Consider the following 12,961-nt stretch of genomic DNA (forward strand, 5'->3'; position numbering starts at 1 on the left):
GACAAATATGTACTTAGATAATAATTTTATTTTCAACTTTTTGAGATGCTTACATCATTTTCCCAGGGTAGGGATATCAAATACAAGAGGGCATAGCTTTTGGCTGAATGAAAGCAGTTTTAAGGGGATCTGAAGATAAAGTTTCTTTTATTTACACAGAGAGTGGCTGATAGCTGGAACTCATTGCCAGAGGAGGTGAAGGAATCAGATAAAATTACTACATTTAAGAAGCATTTAGAATGACACTTAAATAAATAAGACATGAAAGGATTTGGTTCTAACATGAGCAAATGGAATTAGTCTGAATGTGCAAAAAGGGCCACATGGAAGGGAAAGGGTGAAAGGCCTATTTCCGTACTATATGACTCTTAACCTTTTAACTTAATGACATCCACGAAATGTCTGTGTTATGTGTTGTAACTCCAAAACAAATCAAAAGAAAAACATGGAGCCAGGAATAACACGTCTACTCCTGGTTTTATTTTACTGAGACGTGCACGTTAGATATGGTGGTGTAATGGCATATGCCATACATGTACTTTTAAATATAAACCACAATACATTACATAAGCAATAAAGAATGCTTACTCAAACAATGTATTTACAATATCACTGAAATATTAAATACACAACACTCCTCCCTGCTAAGCTATAAACTCCAATTCAATATAGAATGCATCTCAACTCAAATATACACAGTATACTATATAATACAACTACTATCTGAACATCATTGTAACATTTCTTATTCTTGAGGGATAATGTCTTCTCTGACAAGGGTGAGACTTGTGGCTGTGAAACAATCTCGGGTTCTGGGGTCTTCTCCGTGCTCATTGTAGGAGTTGACTCTGGGACTGCAGGAAGTGATTCTGACAGCTTTGATCCTTTCATCTCCAAACATTGACTCCACTCTCCTCAACAGATTGATATGTCGTCTCCAGATGACATCAGGTGCTATTGCCTCTGTGTAGCAGAGTGGACAAGTTCTGTCCGTAATCTTCCCAAGTACCCACATTTGATCACCTCTGTGGTCCATCACCAGCTCTGCTTGTCCAGGAGTGAAATATCAAAACTCCTTGTTTGAAGAACCCTCAACCTGTCTCAGTTGTTTGTCCTGAACACTCCTGCTCAGATTAGGTTTGAGGAAATCCAAGCATGAACACAAGGAACAACCCAGGAACAGCATAGCTGGTGAGTTGTTGGTTGTGGATTGTGCTGCATTGTGATATGCAAGGAGGAAGTTGGCCAGATTCTGATTCAGTGTCAGTGTGTGTTCTGCTGACATTGCTCGCAGCGCATTCTTAAGACTCTGGCCAAATTTCCCCACCAAGCAATTTGTCTTATTCTATTAACTTTCAGGAAAGATTGAAACTGTTCCACAGCAAACTGTAAACAAGAGAAAATCTACGGATGCTTGAAATCCAAGCAACACACACAAAATGCTGGAGAAACTCAGTAGGCCAAGCAGCATCTATGGAAAAGGTACAGTCAATGTTTCGGGCCAAGACTCTTCGACAGGACTGACGTTGACTGTACTTTTTTCCATAGATGCTGCCTGGACTGCTGAGTTCCTCCAACATTTTGTGTTTGTTGCCACAATAAACTGTAGTCTATTGTCACAGACTAGGTGTTCTGGAACACCAGTCCTTGAGAAGAGGTTTCTCAACACATCAACAGTGTGCGAGGCTGTAGTGGAGGCTACTGGAAACTCTTCTGGCAACTTGACACTACTACCAAGAAATTTGTGCCCATGAATGGTCCGGCAAAATCCACATGAATCCTCCACCAGGGCAATCCAGGCCACTTCCAGGGATGGAGAGGCACTGCGCTTGGCATCTTCTAGATATGTTGGCATCCCAAACAGTGCACAGCAACCTCTTGATCTGCTTTTCGACCCAATTAACGCGTCCAGCCAACACTTTCATTTTGACTACACCTAGACAATCAACATGTTGCGTAGTACCCCTGAAAAGGGAATATTCCAAATGAAACATGGATACGCTGTTCTGTACAAGCATCAGTAAATTTGGTGAATGAGTACAACGTATACCACCCCCCCCCCCGCAACCCCACCCCAGCATCATTCTGGCAGGCATGAGCAATCAATCATTTGCTGAATCAGCCATGCAAGCCCTTACAAGTCGATGGCAGAATCCGTGCTCAATACTATAAGAGAATGTTCTGCACACAGATTCTCAGAATTTTCAACAAAACATATTTGCATGTTTTAAAGTAATATCCCTTTTTGTCTCAACATGAAATGTTAGTCACGTTAAAAAAATACTTTAACTCTGTTATTTAAAAAAAATTTGAATAATTATGTATAACTGAACTGAACAGATTTCAACATTGTCGCAGTAGATTCTCTAACATTTTAGCTCTCAGCTTTGATGGTACAACTCTCAATACCCACATAAGGCAATCCCTGTCAGGGACAAGTTCATACCGGCACTGGTAATAAAGGGGGAACTGGAATTTCTGTTGCAAATTCCAGCCACTTTGCGTTGCCATGTAGACCTGAGACAGTGTGGGGTCTTCTCTAGTTTCCCTTTGGACCATCTCCACTGTAATAGGGAGATTTTTGATTTGTGCTAGGCAGAATACGTCAAGAGGAGTATCCTCTTTTATAAATTTTTCAGGTATTTCCTTTTCCAAGGGTGAACAGAATAACCCATCCGCATTTCCATGTCTTGTTGAATTCTATCTTGTGACTGGGTCCTCCAGGATACGGAGCTCGTCTCTGTATTTGTGCTGCTGCTGTTTGTGGAACCCCCTTCTGTGGAATGAAAATGGACACTGGTGGGTGATGATCAGTAATGAGAGCAAAAACTCTCCTCCATACAAGTACTGGTTGAAATGTTTGACACTCCAAATCAGACTCAAGGCCTCTCTGCAGATCCGTGCATAACTTTACTCTGCAGTGGTAAGAGAATGTGATGCAAAGGCTATGCGATATTCACTTCCATCACTCATAATCGGTGACATGGCTGTACCTACAACATACGACAAGGTATAATAAGCAAGCCTCGTCGGGCAACGTGGACCATAATGTGTGAGTACAGCGTCCGATGTGATGTCACCATTCCCTTTACCTTTTGGAACACCACCTACCGCTTTGTCCATTGCCACTCCTTCCCTATCTCTAATAATGTGTTGAAGTGGTGGAGAACAGTAGCCAGGATTGGCAGCAACATATTCTAGTAAATGATAAATCCTAAAAAGGACCACAACTGTGACACGTCCTTTGGCCTTGGGGCATCCACCACTGCTTGTGTGTCAATGGTGTGACCACAGTAAGTAATGATTCGTTCGAAGAATTCGCACTTGTTGCATCATGCTGAAAGCTCATAATCTTCTAATCTTTTTAACACTGTATTGGGATTTTGACAATGTTGCTTGTCATCCTCACTAGTAACAATTGTATCATCAGGTAACACTGAGTGCCCAGGCAGCCTTGCTGCAGCTAGTCCATAGCTTTCTCCCAGAGTGCAGCTACAGGAGCTACTCAAAAAATAAGCCTATTACAGCAATAAAGTCCTTTGTGAGTGCTTATGGTGAGAAACACTTTCTACTCTTCTTCCATCTCCATCTTAGGTAGGCCTCAGCAAAGTCCACTTTGCTGAAGTGTTTCCCTCCAGAAAGGTTTGCAAAGATACCCTCTATACGGGGCAAAGGGTATTGACCAAATTTCAGTACTGGCTTGATGATGACCTTAAAATCACCATAGATCCTGACAGACTCCCATTCTTCTTAGCTACTAGGACAACTGGCATTGCCCATGGGCTCCACTCAGCCTTGGAAAGAATTCCTTCAGCCTCAAAATGATCTACCTCACTGGCAACTTTATCGTATATGGTGTAATGTATGGATCTATCTCTTTTAGAGGAATGAACCCCCTTCCCTTAGCACTACATACTGATCTGTTGCCTGCGCATACATTGTTGTCTACAGATGCGGTTTGTTCTCTCTCTCCCTCTCTGCAATGTCAGTACACTAGTTAAAGCAATGTCCAGCTTACGTGCTTTTATTTAATCGATATGTAGTTGTTCAGAGACAAAAATTGGCGAAATACAAAGTTGAATGTCAGAAAATATCACAAACTGCACCGACAGTTACAGGATGAAACAGTGAGAGTTAAACAGCATGAGAGACGCTGACAAACATGTGAGTACAGTGCATAGTAACAGTGAAAGATGTGCTGAATTTAAAGTGAAAATAAGGTGGCGATGGCTTCAGTCGGGAAAGTTGACTAATTTGATAGCGCTACTGAAGGCTGGGAGTCATATATTGAGGAGATTGAACTGTATTGTAACATGAACAACATCACAGAGGAGCTAAACAAAGACCCTACACTTCTGAGCTTAATGGGTGCAAAGACGTAAGTCTCTTATGCATCCCAGTAACCCCTGCAAAGCCAGCAAGCAAGACTTTCAACAAAATTGTAACAAATTTAAAAAATAACTTGAGCCCTGAGCCACTGGTAATGGCAGAGAGATTTAGATTTTACAAAAGGAACCAGTCAAAGGATGAAAGCCTTTCTGAATACATTGCCTATCTGCACAAACTTTCCCAGAACTGTGACTTTAGAGATGGACTTTCTGTTGCATTGAGGGACAGGCTTGTATATGGCATGCTTAGTCAAAGCACTCAAAAGAGGCCACTATCTAAAAAAGCCCTAACCTTAGAACAGGCACTGACCATTGCAATATCGATAGAGACTGCAGCAAAGGATGCAGCAGAACTACAGAAAAGGAGGTTAGCATGTAAAATGCACAAAATGTCCCTGGATGATGCAAAAAGCCAAAGATGTTATCAATGTGGCAAATCCTCCCATGATGCAAATTACTGTTGGTTCAAAGAAAAAGTCTGCAGAAAATATCACAGACAAGGTCACATAGAGAGAATGTGCAAGGCAGACTAAAAGTATAACCGAATAAAAAGACTCAAACACAAAATTAAGTAAATGCATAAACTTACCAAATATAAAACAGAATCAAACAATATAGAGTCTGACAAAGGTGAACTGTCATGCCTAGAACTGTATAGTTCAACTGAAGCAGATCACAAAATTATGTGGATCATACTAGATGTGTCCAGTGTAAAACTGAAAATGGAGCTGGATATAGAGTCAGCTTTGTCCATAATTCCAGAGGCTGACTACAACAGACTGCTTTCTAAGATACCATTAGAGAAGACCTTGGTGATGTTAAAAATCTACACAGGCGAAGAAGTGTCTCCCAAAGGCAAATTGAAAGTGAATGTGATGTATGGAGGCCAGCCGTTAGAGCTTTACGTTTTGAAAAAGTGGAGGGCCAGTACTTTTGGTTGTGACTGGTTGAAAAAAATCCAACTAGATTGCCACTCAATCAAAGCTCTCAGTGTGGCGTCAGCAGGCAACTGCAGCCCAAATGGTAGCACTAAACACAGGCTGTCACAGCTGCTTAATGTTAATCAAAAGGTGTTTGAGAAGAAAATAGATAAACAGATTGAAGTTTAAGCCAAAAGCTGTTTGGGATGCCAAGAAGTTCAAAATGCACCCCTACAGGCAGCATTTCACCCATAGGAATCACCATGGCAAAGAGAACATTTTGACTTTGCTGGGCCATTCATGTACTCTATGTTTCTGATTGCTGTGGATGCTCATTCAAAGTAGCTGGAGGTTATACCGATGAAGTCAGCCAACTTGGCAAAGACTGTCTCCACTCTGAGGACTATCTTTGCCAGTAGCTGCTTACCAGAACAAACTGTGAGTGACAATGGACCACAATACATGTCAGAAGAATTCCGACTGTTCATAAAGAAAAATAGCATCAGACATTTCAAGTCACCTCTTCACCACCCAGCTATGAATGGGTAAGCTGAAAGGTTCATCCAAACCTTCACAAAGTCCATTAAAACGATGGAGAAGAAGGACATTTCTCTACAGCACAAGGATGACAACTTCCCTTTTGTGGATCAGAACTCTGTTCATGTGATGACAAATCAAACACTTGTAATGCTGTTCGTGAATAAGATTCTGAGATCTCGCATAGATCTCCTGAAACCAGATCTACGGTGGGAAGTGCAGAATAAACAGTTCAGCCAGTTGTCAAGTGAAGCAACAAGAAGCTTTGAGATTGGACAGGAAGTCCTAGCCCATGATTACCAAGAAGACAAGTGGACACCTGGTAGGATAGCTACAAGAACTGGATCACTGATTTACACAGTGGATGTTGGAGATCAGACATGAAGATGTCATGTGGACCAGATACTGGATGCTCAACCAAGGACACACCTGAGTTGACTGCATCCAACAAGATGGATCCATAACAATCACCAGACTTACTTCTCAGTGATGATGTCACTGACAACAATCTGACACGGGAAACTGAGAACGTTGTCTTAGACGAGGTACCTACCAAACCTAATGCCATTCCACAGGGCCAGAGGAGCTAGGAGAACGTTATCATTGACAAGACACCTGCCAAACCTGATTCCACTCCACAGATCCAGAGGCACTATCCTGAAAGAAACAGAGCACTACCCAAATGACTGAACCTTTAGAACTGTGAAGTTAGTAATGAACTGTTATTGTGAAAGCATGTTTATTTGGAATATGGGTTTATGAAAGAGAAATTGAATGTTTGTACATATTCAGTTTTATGTTGCATTAATCTAAAGGGGAAGGAAGCATAATGTATGGATTTATTTCTTTCAGAACAATGAACCCTCTCCCTTAGCATTACATGCTGATCAGTTGTCTGCGCATGCACTGTTGCCTACACATGCATATTGCTCACTCTCTCTCTCTCTCTCTCTCTTTCTCTCTGTAATGTGAATACACCAGTTAAAGCCATCTCCCACGTGCGTGCCAATAATGGCCCCACAATGCTGATGCTCCTCTTTTTACCACATAGAAGCCCAATGTGGCTTGGTGGTTGCTGTATTTCACTGTTACGAATGTCATTCCTACAGGAATTAATTTTTCTCTAGTATAAGTTCGTGGTTGGATATCTGCAGACTTCAGATCAGTATCTTTGATGGAAACTGCCAAGCCAGTGTCCAATTCCATTTTAATTATTTTGCTGCTCACTTCTGGTGTAATCCATGTTGTTCGTCTCTTGTTCATTTTCGCATTATAAATCTCAAGGATACTTAGTCCTGTGTCACTCTCATCATTATCAGACTTTTCATCAACAGCATGCAGATTAGCAGTCGTTTGGAAACTGCAACTTGAATCATTACCTTTTTTGTCTTATACTTTATACTTTATTGTCGCCAAACAATTGATACTAGAACATACAATCATCACAGCGATATTTGATTCTGCGCTTCCCGCTCCCTGGATTACAAATATTAAATATTAAAAGTATTAAAAATAGTAAAGATGAGTAAATATTAAGAATTTAAATTATAAATCATAAATAGAAAATAGAGAAATAGAAAGTAAGATAGCGCAAAAAAACCGAGAGGCAGGTACGGATATTTGGAGGGTACAGCCCAGATCTGGGTCAGGATCTGTTCAGCAGTCTTATCACAGTTGGAAAGAAGCTGTTCCTAAATCAAGCCGTACGAGTCTTCAAGCTCCTGAACCTTCTCCCGGAGGGAAGAGGGATGAAAAGTGTGTTGGCTGGGTGGGTCATGTCTTTGATTATCCTGGCAGCACTGCTCCGACAGCGTGCGGTGTAAAGTGAGTCCAAGGATGGAAGATTGGTTTATGTGATGTGCTGCGCCATGTTCACAATCTCCTGCAGCTTCTTTCAGTCTTGGACAGGACAACTTCCATACCAGGTTGTGATGCACCCTAGAAGAATGTTTTCTAGTCATAGTCATACTTTATTGATCCCGGAGGAAATTGGTTTTCGTTACAGTTGCACCATAAATAATAAATAGTAATAGAACCATAAATAGTTAAATAGTAATATGTAAATAGTAATATGTAAATTATGCCAGTAAATTATGAAATAAGTCCAGGACCAGCCTATTGGCTCAGGGTATCTGACCCTCCAAGGGAGGAGTTGTAAAGTTTGATGGCCACAGGCAGGAATGACTTCCTATGACGCTCTGTGTTGCATCTCGGTGGAATGAGTCTCTGGCTGAATGTACTCCTGTGCCCACCCAGTACATTATGTAGTGGATGGGAGACATTGACCAAGATGGCATGCAACTTAGACAGCATCCTCTTTTCAGACACCACAGTGACAGAGGTGGTGCATCTATAAAAATTAGTGAGGGTTTTAGAGGACAGGCCAAATTTCTTTAGTTTTCTCAGGAAGTAAAGGTGCTGGTGGGCCTTCTTGGCAGTGAACTCTGCTTGGTTGGGCCAAGTCAGGTCATTTGTGATATTGACCCCGAGGAACTTAAAGCTTTTGACCTGTTCCACTTGCGCACACCGATGTAGATTGAGTCGTGCGGTCCACTGCTCCGTCTGAAGTTAACAACCAATTCCTTCGTCTTGCTGACATTGAGGGATAGGTTATTGTCTTCACACCATGCCACCAAGTTCTTAATGTCCTCTCTGTACTCAAACTCATCATTACCCGAGATACGGCCTACAATTGTTGTGTCATCAGCAAACTTATATATTGAGTTTGATGGAAACTTGGCTACACAATCATGGGTGTACAGTGAGTACAGCAGGGGGCTGAGTAGACAGCCTTGTGGGGCACCAGTGCTCAGAGTGATTGTAGAGGAGAACTTGTCCCCTATTTTTACAGCCTGGGTCCTGTCTGTGAGGAAGTTGAAGATCCAGCTGCAGATCTGAGTGCTAAGGCCCAGGTTCCGGAGCTTAAGAATCAGTTTATTTGGAATGATGGTATTAAAGGCAGAGCTGTACTCAATGAAAAGGAGCCTTATGTATGCATCTTTACTCTCCAGGTGTTCTAAGGAGGAATGTAGGGCCAGAGAGATGGCATCTGCCATTGACCTGTTGCTCCGGCAGGCGAATTGCAAAGCGTCAAAGTTGACCAATAGGCTGTGGTTGATGTCTGCTATAACCAATCTCTCGAAGCACTTCATAGCAATTGATGTCAGAGCCACAGGTCGATAGTCATTCAGGCATGCCACCTTGCTCTTCTTCGGCACTGGGATTATCGTTGCCTTCTTAAAACATGAGGGGATCTTAGACTGAAGCAAGGAGCAGTTGAAGATATCAGCAAACACTGCAGCTAGCTCGCTTGCACAGGCCTGGAGAACCCGTCCTGGGACACCATCTGGGCCCGTCGCCTTCCTTGGATTTATCTTCAGGAAGGCCCTTCTAACGTCCTCCTTGGTGACGATGAATCTCGATGCCACCAGGTCCGGTTCATCCAGAGGAAGCGGGACGCTCCTCTTCTGTTCGAATCTTGCATAGAATACATTAAGTTCGTCAGGCAGAGAAGTGCCACAGTTATTGATATTCCTAGCCTTTTCTTTGCGTCCAGTGATCTCATTTAGACCCTGCCATAGTCTACTAGCATCACTCTGGTTTACCTGGGCTTCCAACTTGGCTCGATATTGCCTCTTGGCACCCTTAATGGCTTTCCGGAGTTCACGCCTGGATTCCGTGTAGCGACTGGTATCCCCTGACCTAAAAGCTGCAGCTCTAGCCTTTAAAAAGGACTTGACCTCATAATTCATCCAAGGTTTCCAGTTAAGGAATACCCGGATTGTCTTGTGAGACACACAGTCCTCCGTGCATTTCCAAATAAAGTCAGTGACAGCTGAGGCATACTCATCGAGGTTAGCTGCCAAGTCCTTGAATACTAACCAGTCCACCGATTCAAAGCAGTCACCGAGGACCTCATCCGTTTCCTCCGTCCAACGCGACACTACTTTTGACACTGTGACCTCCCGTTTCAGATTCTGTTTGTAAGCCGGGAGGAGGAGTACGGCCTGATGGTCCAATTTTCCAAAGTGAGGTCGTGGGACAGAATGGTAGGCATCCTTGACTGCTGTGTAGCAGTGGTCAAGTATATTCGGGCCTTTAGTGGGGCAGGAAACATGTTGGTATAACTTTGGCAGCGCCTTTCTGAGGTTGGCCTGGTTAAAGTTCCCTGCTCTAATGAGCAAAGCCTCCGGATACCTGGTCTCAAGTTCACTGATGTTGGCATACTGTATGTTCAGAGCACACTCCACGTCCGCCTGGGGGGGGGAATGTAGACCGCTGTCAGTATGACCGAGGTGAATTCCCATGGCAGATAGTAGGGACGACACTTCACCGACAGGTGTTCCAGGTCCGGGCTGCAGGAGCTTGTCAGTGCCACTGTGTCCGAGCATCACGCAGTGTTGATCAGTAGGCAGACACCACCTCCACTCGTTTTGCTCGAAGACGCCGTGTGGTCCATCCGATGGATCGAAAATCCCTCCGGTCAGATGGCACAGTCAGGGGTGGCAGAGGAGAGCCAGGTCTCAGTGAAACAGAATACACAGCAGTTCTGCATCTCCCATTTATAGAATATGTTCTTTGTATGTGTCCTACTTTGTTTCATTTTCTGCAATTTTCACCTTTAAATCTGCATTGGTCTGGCGTATCTGACCCCACCCCCACCCCCCGCCACAATAGTAACACAATTTCATTCCTTATTGCAGTTCAATTGCATCTCTGTTCTGCTGCTTCCATTGATTCAGCTGCTCTTTTAAATGTGAGTTGAGCTTCAGTTAGGAGCTATTTTTGAATATTTTCTCGTAAGCTTCCATAAATGAAACAATCTCTCAGTTCCTCATTAAGACCATCACTGAACTGACAATGCTCGGAGAACTTATTCAATTTAGTCATGTAAGCCAAAATAGAATCCCCTTCCTTTTGATTCCACTTATAAACCTGAAATCATTCTGTAACCAACAATGGTTTTGGTTCTAATTGTTCTCACATTACTTTCACGATATAACCAAAGCTCATTTCAGCTGGTTTGGTTGGAGCAGTTAAACTTGTAAGCAAACTATATGCTCTTCCACCAATTGCAGTCAGTAGTACTGGCATGCGTTTTGCATTGGCTATTTCATTTCCTTCGAAATACTGCTCTATATGCTCAGTGTACATATTCCAGTGTTACATGTTGTGCATCTATCTTTCAATGTAGCCTGCTATTTCTACTTTTATTTATTGATTATTATTATCAAACAGTACTCATTGTTTATCAACCCATGAATTTTGTCCATTTTCTGCCATTTTTTAACTTGAGCGTCTCACTGCGCATCAACAGGTAGGTAGTCATCTCAGGTTTGTTTTAAAACTTACTCATCATCAATGAGGAGGGCACATATGGCATGGTGTATGCCATTCACAAACCCTTACATATAACCCACAAATCATTATTGAAACAACAAGGAATGCTTAATCAAATGTTATATTTACAATATTACTCAAATATTGCTGAAATATTAAATACAAAATAGTCAGCTTCCTCTCTTCTACTCTAGGGAGAATAAATTCTATACAGATTCATGCCATGGAACTGAAATCCTTCTTGTCTCTGCTTCCTGCCCATCCCTAATCCAGAGAGTCTTACAGTAAACAATTACAGTGTCAACATGATTAATTTATGCAACAATCTGATCATTCCAAATCCTATATTCATACTTACTAATGAGATCAACTTTTCACACCCTAATCTCTGGGTAATATTTTGCTTTTATGGATTTATCAACGTACTGTCTGCATTAATCTTTTCTTAGAAGCAGCCAGTTTACCGGATTAGGGCAGTGAAACAGTTAATGCAGGCATGCCATAGGAAGACTGGCGCTGATTCAACAAGTGCATAAATTACTTTCAAACTTCAAGCCATTCCAAGCCCTGAAGAAAGGAAGGCGGACCTTAAGAAATGCATTTACAGTTTAGTTTCCCATCTGGTGATCTCTTGGTTAGGCACTGAGCACTGAGACCAGAGGACATTGTCACAGTAAACCTATTTATCACGGTATGTATGTTCCTTATTTAAATCTTGTGTTATTATTTATAACAACTCTTTCACATCTGCTTCTATTTCTATAAATCTCCATCTCAAGTATGGTGCACATGAAATTCAGATAACTGACAATGATTCATTCCTTACTAACAAAGCTCATGTATTTATCAGTACCCAGAGATGTACTCTGTATGCTGATAATGAAAGGTCTTTGCATGCTTTAGTGTAAGTTCTTATGTATGCAGAACACATTAGAAGAAAGAGAAAAGATTCATTTGTCTTTGGTACTCAATAACTAGATGGTATTACAAATACTGTCAACTGCTGAGATTTTTTTTGGATTACAATGGATGCAATTTAAACTTGTCACTTGAGTGTAATTCTAGTGTCATAGATCAGATGTCTACTAAAAAGATGTCAGATTATCATTTTCAAAATAGACTTGCTTTTATTAAGTCACATGGTTCTTGACACTTCAGAGCTTGTTAAAGAGAGGAACATAGAAAGCATGAACATAAGACTTAGGCATGAGCTTTCCAATATTAAATCAAATCAGCACAGCTAAACTCAGCAGGAGGAGAAGAAATTCATTGAATAATTGGCAGTGTCTGGAATACTAAGGATCAGGAGTCTGTGTGCAAAGCAATACAGAGGCTTAAAGACATATAGTTAAGAAAAGAACCAAAAGCTGATTCATTGCTTCCAGTAATCATCAGTCCTCACAAAAAGGTCAGGGATGAATACCATAGGAATATATTGCTTTGTGAGAGAGCGTATAGATAGTATGACTGGAGATTAGCAGGATACCAAGAAAAAAACTTTAGATGAGTAGTAATCACGAGATACACTAGAGAATTTGAGACACGGGCATCAAGGTATGGAATGCCTAACATTTGCAGGTTGCAAAGGAATTTTAATTTTGTAGAACTTCTGCCTATTAACCTTATTAGTTGTTTAGATCGCTCTGTAACTAGTTTTGTTGGAGACAGTGAATAGCATTTTCCTAATATATAACATTTGCAAATCAGATTTACAGAACCTACTGTTTAATATGAAGCAAATGTTTTGAATAGTCAGAATTGCAGCTGTACTCTGCT

The 12,961-nt window shown here is 41.6% G+C and overlaps 1 protein-coding gene across 6 annotated transcripts in view; it reads left to right on the forward strand.

Annotated features, from left to right (window-relative positions):
* The window catches only part of LOC134353033 (glycerophosphodiester phosphodiesterase domain-containing protein 5-like), a 111,593-nt gene that overhangs the window by 11,152 nt on the left and 87,480 nt on the right, over positions 1-12,961 (forward strand). The window contains exon 1 of one of the 6 annotated variants that reach the window (XM_063060849.1): positions 11,422-11,876. The exons of the other annotated variants lie outside the window; for them this stretch is intronic. The gene's annotated coding sequence lies outside the window, so the exon portion shown is untranslated. Of the gene's footprint in view, positions 1-11,421; positions 11,877-12,961 lie in introns of those variants that run through there. 6 annotated transcript variants of the gene reach the window in all.

Source organism: Mobula hypostoma, chromosome 10 (assembly GCF_963921235.1).
Source record: "Mobula hypostoma chromosome 10, sMobHyp1.1, whole genome shotgun sequence".
Lineage (NCBI taxonomy): Eukaryota > Metazoa > Chordata > Chondrichthyes > Myliobatiformes > Myliobatidae > Mobula > Mobula hypostoma.